General features: G+C 45.2%; 1 long non-coding RNA gene across 2 annotated transcripts; it reads left to right on the top strand.

Moving 5' to 3' along the window:
* The first annotated feature begins 3,907 nt into the window (after positions 1-3,907).
* Positions 3,908-6,501, top strand: LOC120975931 (uncharacterized). Of its 2 annotated transcripts, XR_005771323.3 has the most exons (5): positions 3,908-4,361; positions 5,059-5,180; positions 5,271-5,354; positions 5,438-5,658; positions 6,205-6,501. It is a non-coding gene; the product is annotated as an uncharacterized lncRNA (long non-coding RNA). The 2 variants fall into 2 exon arrangements; XR_006671450.2 differs by having other exon boundaries at positions 5,438-6,501.
* The last annotated feature ends 2,214 nt before the right edge of the window (positions 6,502-8,715 follow it).

Here is an 8,715-nt window from a genome sequence, read left to right as displayed (position 1 = left end):
AAGGGTAAGGAAAATGTTGTGGCGGATGCCCTTTCCCGCATATGCACGCTTGTCACTAAACTTGAGTTGAATGTTATTGGCTTTAAGCACATAAAAGACTTGTATGCGCATGATCCTTCCTTTGCTACTCCTTATGCTAAGTGTTTGACGCATACATCTTGGGAACGATATTACATCAACGATGATTATCTTATGAGAGCTAACAAACTTTGCATTCCCGAGTCTTCTCTTCGTTTGCTCCTTTTGCAAGAGGCTCATGGAGGCGGACTCATGGGACACTTTGGTCGCGACAAGACATTCGCCATGCTCTCCAAGAACTACTTTTGGCCCAAGATGTTCCGCGACGTCTCACGCTTCACCAACCGATGCTCCACATGTCGCAAAGCTAAGTCTAAAGCTCAATCCCATGGTCTTTACATGCCTCTTCATATTCCTTATCAACCTTGGGAAGACATTAGCATGGATTTTGTACTTGGCTTGCCTAGAACTAAAAATGGAAAGGATTCCGTGTTTGTTGTTGTGGACCGATTTTCTAAGATGGCACATTTCATTCCATGCAACAAGATAGACGATGCTTCACATGTTGCCAATCTCTTTTGTAGGGAAATATTGTGACTTCATGGAGTACCAAAGACAATCGTCTCGGACCGCGACGTCAAGTTCTTGAGTTACTTCTGGAAGACGCTATGCGCCAAGCTCGGAATCAAGCTCTTGTTTTCCTCGGCATACCATCCTCAAACCGACGGCCAAACGGAGGTGACGAACCGTACACTCTCCACTCTACTTCGCGTGTTGATCAAGAAGAACATCAAGGAGTGGGAGGAGTGTCTACCCATCGCCGAGTACGCCTACAACCGCGCAAGACATTCGACTACCGGCAAGTCCCCCTTCGAGGTCGTCTACGGCTTCAACCCGTTGTCCCCATTGGAAATTCTACCTCTTCCACTACAAGAGCGCACCAACATGGACGCGAGTGTAAGAGCAAGCTACATCAAGAAGATGCATGAGGATACAAGGCACACCATCGAGCGCCAAGTACAACGACTCGCGACCAAGCTCAACGTCAACAAGCAACCCATGATATTCAACATTGGAGATCTCGTGTGGCTACACCTTCGCAAGGACCGCTTCCCCAACGAATGCAAGTCCAAACTTCTACCGCGAGCCGATGGACCCTTCAAGGTGCTAGCACGCTACAACAACAACGCTTACAAGATCGACCTACCAAGAGACAAGTACAATGTGAGCAACATCTTCAACATCAAAGACCTCTCGCCATACCATGGTGATGAAGATTTCGATCTGAGGTCGGATCTTTCCCAAGGGGGGGGGGAGATGATGCGGAGCATCCCATGATCATCCCCATGGACGCATCTACATCTCCTACAACACCACTTGGACCTATGACTAGAGCACGTGCAAGAGCTCTCAAAACCGAGGTGACATCACTCCTCTCACAACTCCCTTTCGAATCACACGAGACATGGCTACTACCTCAAGCGGAGACACTTTGCATACTCAGGTACCAAGGAGTTAGCCATGGAGAAGCTAGGAAGCAAGGAGAGCCGGAAGCAAAAGACATGCGTGAAGACGGAGAAGAAAACCGCCAAGTCCATGGCTGGCCGGACGATCCGGACGAGGGCCCGGACGATCCGGACCCCGGTCCAGACGATCCGGCTAACTCCCCCAACGACACCCGAAGCTGGACCCCGAAGCCAGACCATCCGGACGCCGACACGGATTATCCGGACATTGCCCGGACATCCGGACCCCCATCCGGACATCCGGACCTACATCGCCACCGCCTGCGTCACCAGCTCATCCGGGCCACCACCCGGATCATCCGGACAGAGCCCGGATCATCCGGCTCCTCACCCGGATCATCCGGACCACGCCTGCGTGCGCGTGTTGGGTTGAGGCCCATGTACCCCTTCGCCCCCCTAGCCTATATATAGGACTCCTCCTCCTCTCTTCGAGACTTAGCGTTGATTTAGCTCATTTGTGAGATAGAGCCTCGCTCATCCATCCGGATCTACTCCTTCGCGAGGAACGACACCTCTTCGGAGAAGATCCTTGTTTGATTCAAGACCTCCTTTTGGAGAAGACCATCTTCAAGACCTCCTCACGGAGAAGAACCGGTTACCCTTTGTATCGTCCCTTGTTGGATTTGGATCTTGTATTACCTCGTGCCTCGATGATCTAGCGCATGTGTGACTTTTATTCTTGTTGGTTGAGTGTTTTTCCCTCGTTCCCCTCCTCGTGTTCTTCGTATTCTTCGTAGGGATCCTCTCCAAACGTGAAAGATCGGCCTCTAGGATTCTACCCTACATCATTTAGAAGGAGCACAAGTTCACCTGGGACCTAGGACCTTTAATTTGGCAGCCATGGAGAGACACCCCCAGGCGTGCAGCGAAGTCTTGCCCAATGAAGTTAAGAAAGAGAAGCCCCAAATTAGCTCATACGCTAGACCCAAAAGAAGAAACAAGCAAAGAAAATTTTCAAGAACATGAACCTGTAGCATCACCATAGAAAGCCTTGGAATGCATATATAGGTGGCGATCTAAACGACAACAGAGGCCTGCGCATAATTCATAATACAAAGCTATCATTCTTTATCTGGCCAATTACATTACCCATTTAAAAAGTTTATTAAGCTAATCATTTGTTCATTGCTAGGAGTTTGACTCTGATTGGGAGTTTAAAAAATTCTTCTTCTTTCTAGCAAATTCACCATTTCAATCACGCATCAAATGGAAAATATTAGGCCGATCATCTATTCATGCTAGCTGTTTGATTGTGCTTCAAAAAAATTAGTGGCTACCGAATCCAAAACATGAGAATTGGCTGCATACACACAACACAGATATCCTATATCCTCTTCGACACACACACGGAGATTAACATGAACGCTGGCCACCTAAACAACTCTCAAAGCTCTTCATACCAATGCACCAAACCCGCTTTTACTCTAAAAGAAAGTCCATTTGTTGTTAGTTTAGCAGGCAAGGAGTCCCACCACAAGGCCTTCACCTGCAAGGCTGCAACAACGACCCAGACATCACTTTAATAGATCCAATTGTACAACAGCAAAATGTAAATATGGAAGTGGCAAAGAAAAAGCGCAAGAGATAGGCCAAACCAAGATCGTCGACCTTATCTGCTGTGATATAAATGGCAACGGTGACGGAGCCGCGGATAGTCGTCTCTGCATCCCGCTCTCCTCCTGTCGAGCGAATTCGAGCTATCCCCGCCGCGGCACCTTCGTCTTGCTACTGCTGGTGGCCAATGGTGGATGGAGTGCATGGTCCTCACCGTCGCCAGCGGTGACGTGCCCGAGAGGTCGTCGAAGAGGGTACGCCTGGATCCACCGGTCAGCGGGCGGCGCCGGCAAGCGCACCTTGGCCCGCCACTCCCCTATAGCGTTGAGAGAGTGAGCGAAAGAGATCTCTACCGTCTCTGCGGCCAGCACACCTCCTACTGATTCGCGAGGAACGGCGACGGCGCCACAGGCAGCTCGGCCACCTCGTCGTCTTTGCGGCCCGTGCTCCTCCTCTACCTGGTCGTATGGGGAGGCGGCGAAGGGAGGCACAGACCATACCAAGTGCACCGCACAATCAGTTTATGGCCTTTTTTAGAACAGTGCATACATATCTAATTGGAATTTCATTTGCTATTTATTTTTTTGCAAGTAAAAACTGCTACAAAATACAGAACAGACCAAATGACTTAAATATACTACTTGGTATCTCTACTTCTCTACTCTCTACTACCTAAAAGAAACATAAAGTTCCGTCTCCCCTCTTACGTCGCTCGCAATCTTCGTCCGTCGTCGCTCATCCCGCGCAGGCGCGCATGGGCCAAGCCCCGCAAAGCCCACATGGGCCACATCTCTCTCATCGACACACACACACGCACACAATGGCTAGGTGTAGGGTTAGCGTCGGCTTCATCCCCAGTTCCCCACCCCGCCCCTCAGCTCCTCGGCCATCGCTCGCCGTCCTCGGCACCACCTCGCCGCCGCGCTGGTCCACCCGTGGTCCTCCACCGGCCGCTGCAGCCCCTGTACGCCGCCCGACGACCTCCTCCGCTGCCCTCCCTACCCCGACCAGGGGCACAACCGCGCAGCCGCGCCGGTCAGACCAGCCACCGCTGGAGGCCCAAGCAGCCACCATCTCCACCTCGTCGGCCAGCACATCTCTAGCAATCGCTGCTCGCCGCCCCCACCATCGGCTGTACGGCGACGCCCCTGAGCCCCTGCCTTCCCTATCGCGCTATGGACCCTTGCATCAGCCAGATCCGAGCACCTCCGGGGCCGCCTTCGCATGTCTTCGGCACCTCCGCCAGAACCTCTTCGGTCCCATGTAAGTGGTGTGACGTGTTTCTTCATTGATTGGGAATCATATTGTTCCTAGATGAAGCCTCACAAGAAACTTAGATTCTTCTCCGTATGTTGGAATCGATTGTTTATTGATTAGTCAAGGTTGATTTGAGTCGTCTATGTCTGCAAGTGTTCAATTCCAACCTTAAAACCAGTCACAAATTTGATTTGGTCCATGTAAATAGCCTACTGTTTAGTTAACTTTTGATGTTTATAGGTAATTAATTACTTCTATGTACGGTGTCCTAATTGCTAAACGAATAAATTTAAAATAGTTATGGTGTATTTAATGATTCAGAAAGGGTACAAGTATGCATACATGGTTCTATTCTCTATTTTCAGGTTTAGGTTATTTGGATTGTACATCAGTATGATATTTCTTCTCTCCTCAAGTCTCAGATCTGCTTTTCATCCCCCTTTGGTTTGTTTCATGAGGATATTTTCATTCAGTGCATACATGTTGATTCGTTCATGTGTTTAAAAGTACGAGCAGAATGCTGGATGTCCTTGCAGTAGTAGCCCAGCAGAGGATCTTCCTAGCGATTTGGATATACAGAGTTTATGATACGGAAACATAATTTTGTCTTTGTACATATATCGGATTTTCTCCTTTCTATTTGTGAACTCTTTTGATATGTTATTTACTCCTAATTTCAACTTTTCACGGTTTGTTCTTCCAGGATTTCAGGGAGTATGGACCATGTATGGACAGATGTGATCCTTAACTGTCGTTGTTCTTGGCGTGTTGCTGCCATTTTACTGGGTAGAATCTATGCACGGCCGAGACCTCAGTCTATCCACTGTAAGTCATGCCTTTTGATCAATTGTTCGCAGTCGCTGAGATATTTTTCTACATGCCCGTTTTGTTGCTCAAATTCCTGCTTTCATTTAGGTACGAGTGTTTAATGAATTTACTCTTCTCCATGGCGCGTCCATGAGGGCAGAAATTTCATGCTTCAAATCTGCTTGGCGAGAAGTAAGTTATCTGGTGATTGCTTATTATATGCTTGTATTTTTACTGCTGAGCATAGAAACTTATTATATGCTTGTATTTTTCAGCCTTTTCAGGCCTGGAGATGTCCTTGTGAACTGGTCAGTGATTTTCGGAAAGTGGAGCTGCATTCAAGGTTTGAGATATAGTTTATGTCGATTGGATGAGTTGTTTGATCTCTTTGCCCTGTTCTTCGAGATGGGTTGCGATGAAAACTCTTGGGGCCATGAGCAACACTTGAGGCTCCTCTTCATAAGCACAAAAGCTGCAGCAAGCAGAAATTGGAGAGGTAAACCTAATAGTGTTCATTATGAGCTAATCTGGACCATGTACAGAGTCCACCACAGTTCAAACAAAATCTCTGTACTGAAGATGGTGTGGCGTTGAAGCTGTCATGTCCTCGGCCATGCCCGCCCATTGAAATCTCTGTTATTTTTCTCTACTTGTATTCCACCTTTTCGTTGCAATTCAATTTTTAGGATCAGCAGTATCTATGCGATTAATTTCAAACTTCGCAGGATCTTTCAACATGTCAGTTACACTCTAATAAGTATTCATCTTTAATTTCCTAACCTATAGTGGGCAACACAGTTTGTTCTATGTGCATGAACACTGATAAATTAATTTGTGTTAGTATGTAGTGGTTCAAGGATGCTAAAATTTTGTACTATAATCTGTTTCCAGGTGCTTGAAACTTGCTTTTTTGTCGACCTATATTGCAACTTCTGCTGTAATCAGCATAGAATTATATTGCTGCATTACGGCGCTTTCCATTAGAACACACGACTTATGTTGATCATGCAATTGTGTTCTTTGTTTTTTCTGTTTTGTGCAGTTGAAGAGCTTTGTACAGAACCGAAGATTAGGAGGAATGGAAATATAAGAAACAATTCAGGAAGATTCCCTAGGGAAGCAAAAATTCTTTCCTGGTCTGTGTAGGTCCATTTAGGAAATTAGATGACTGTTGTAATATGAATTTTACATCCGTTCCAAGAAAAAGTGATGTTTCTATTTACATCCATTTTGGTGTGATAAATATTGGTTCTGAACGTATGCTTTCTCTTTCTATGTGTTGCAACATATAAATTGTGTGAATTTTTTGGGACAACTATAAAAAGTCAAAATTTATGTTCCATGTTCGTAACTGGATTTATCAAATACCATATAATGTAGTATAGCTTAGTGTTTCCACACACTTTCTAGATGGAAGAATGAATGGCATTATGCAACGTGGTTTTTGAAGCTGGTAGAAAGAATGTTCTCACTATTTTGCGTGCCAATGAAACCACGTTAAGTGCCTTCAGGAACTAATCAATTGCCCTCCTGGTGATGCATAAGTTAAGCAATATGGCTGTGAGTAAACAGTATTAGATTTTGCTACAATGTGCTTTGTCTCATAATTGATTACTATTTGTTCTAGCTTTGATATTGCATGTATATGTCATCAACTTGGGTTTGTCCGATCGGAGCTTCCACGGAGGTGTATGCTTCGATGCTGCTTGATGTGCATGAGAAATTTGATGCTGCTTGATGTGTATGAGAAATTTGAAGGTAATATTTGTTTCACAAGATTGTTGTTCATCATTAAAATATTTATGCCCCGTTGCAACGCACGGGCAATGTCCTATATAATGAAACATGTGAACAAAAATGGAGACCATGAGCTCTGGAATCATAAATATTCACTTTCACCAATTCACCCTATAAAGGTCCATAAACATCTCAAACATTTGCAAATAATTAGAGAGAAGTTGTCTCAATCAAACTTACTACAGGGGTAATATTTTCCTCTATCATTTATTTTCTTGAATGACCCCTATACCCAATCGACTAACAAAGCATGCAACTGACCAATAATGAATCATGTAAGCAATAGTTGTAGTGGACCATCCACCTTGAATAATTAACATCTACCATTCCATCTGATATATTGAATCCTACACCAAGTGTTGTAGCGTATTTCTAGCTTAATTCAGTTCTAGTTCTCAACCAAAATGATCTCCATAATCTTCAATCTAAATACTTCAAAGCCGTCGACCAGTTTCATGCAGGATTCATTTCTCTAGCCATCAGAGGGACTGAACCAGTGTAAGTAGGAAATTCGAAACCCCTACTGAAAGGCATAGTTGACATCGTTCATAGAATAGACACTAAACTAATTCAACTACAACCCAGTATACGCACAACTCGCTTGGTGTGGCGACTTATTAATCTAGCAAGCACAGGAAATAATATTTCAGTAATCTAACCATAAATGGATCCCAAAAGATAAGGATGGTTGATTCAAACTAAAAAGAGCAGGCACATGCATACTTCCAATCTGTTGGCTAGCATTTTAGCAATCACATGAAGAATCAAGACGATGCATTGGAGAAGAACACACACATTAGGGACCCAAACTGAACTGGGATTGTTAACAGATTAGAGAAAGGGATGCACCTGGGGACGTGCAGACTGCAGATGCTACAAGGTTGCCGGCATTCATGCTTTGTTCTGGCAAAGTACATCCACCTCGAAGCGCTGGTAGGATATGCCTGACTACCGTGAGCCACAACACCGCAAACGCCCCAAAGACAGAAGCAACAACACAAAGAGCAGCAACACGCACTAGTAGAAAAATGGGCCTTTAACGCCGGTTCATAAGGGCCTTTAGTGCCGGTTCTGCAACCGGCACTAAAGAGTGGAGACTAAAGCCCCCCCCCCTTAGTACCGGTTCGGCACGAACTGGCGCTAACGTGCCACCACGTGGCACGAGCCAGGCCCGGGTGCGTGTAGGACATTAGTACTGGTTGGTAACACCAACCGGTACTAAATGTTTGGGTGTGTTTTGGTTTTAATTTTTATTTTCATGCGGTTGAAACTAATATGTGGTTTCTTTCATAAATGATATAATAACTCATCATCATCATCATCATATTAATATAAAAACTCTTGCATCATATCATCACCAACAACAGTATATACTAGCTAGCAAAGATATCATTGAGTTCAACATGGTCATGATATTATAAGCGTTCATAACACCACAAAAGCAAATCACTCTATGAGATTAAGTTCAGGACGAAGAACACGGACACGCATTAGAGGACAACAAGTACTAAGAGCATGATAACTAGCTAAATCACTCCTGCTGCTCTCTCTCAGGTAAAATAGCATAGAACATGTATAGCTCTCCTGATTCATCATATTGGAGCATGCAGATGAACCTGTCTCCTAATCGTGGGATGCGCTTCTGATTGCTGCCCCCTAGTACTTCTCTGCGATCGTTAACAATTTTGCTCCAATCTTTCACTATTAAGCATTCATCGCTTTCAGAAATCCTGAATGCACTCATGTGCACTGTAGG

The sequence above is a fragment of the Aegilops tauschii genome, chromosome 3, assembly GCF_002575655.3.
Source record: "Aegilops tauschii subsp. strangulata cultivar AL8/78 chromosome 3, Aet v6.0, whole genome shotgun sequence".
Lineage (NCBI taxonomy): Eukaryota > Viridiplantae > Streptophyta > Magnoliopsida > Poales > Poaceae > Aegilops > Aegilops tauschii.
The sequence above is the reverse complement of the archived record's forward strand: the minus strand, read 5'-3'. Positions and strand labels throughout refer to the sequence as shown.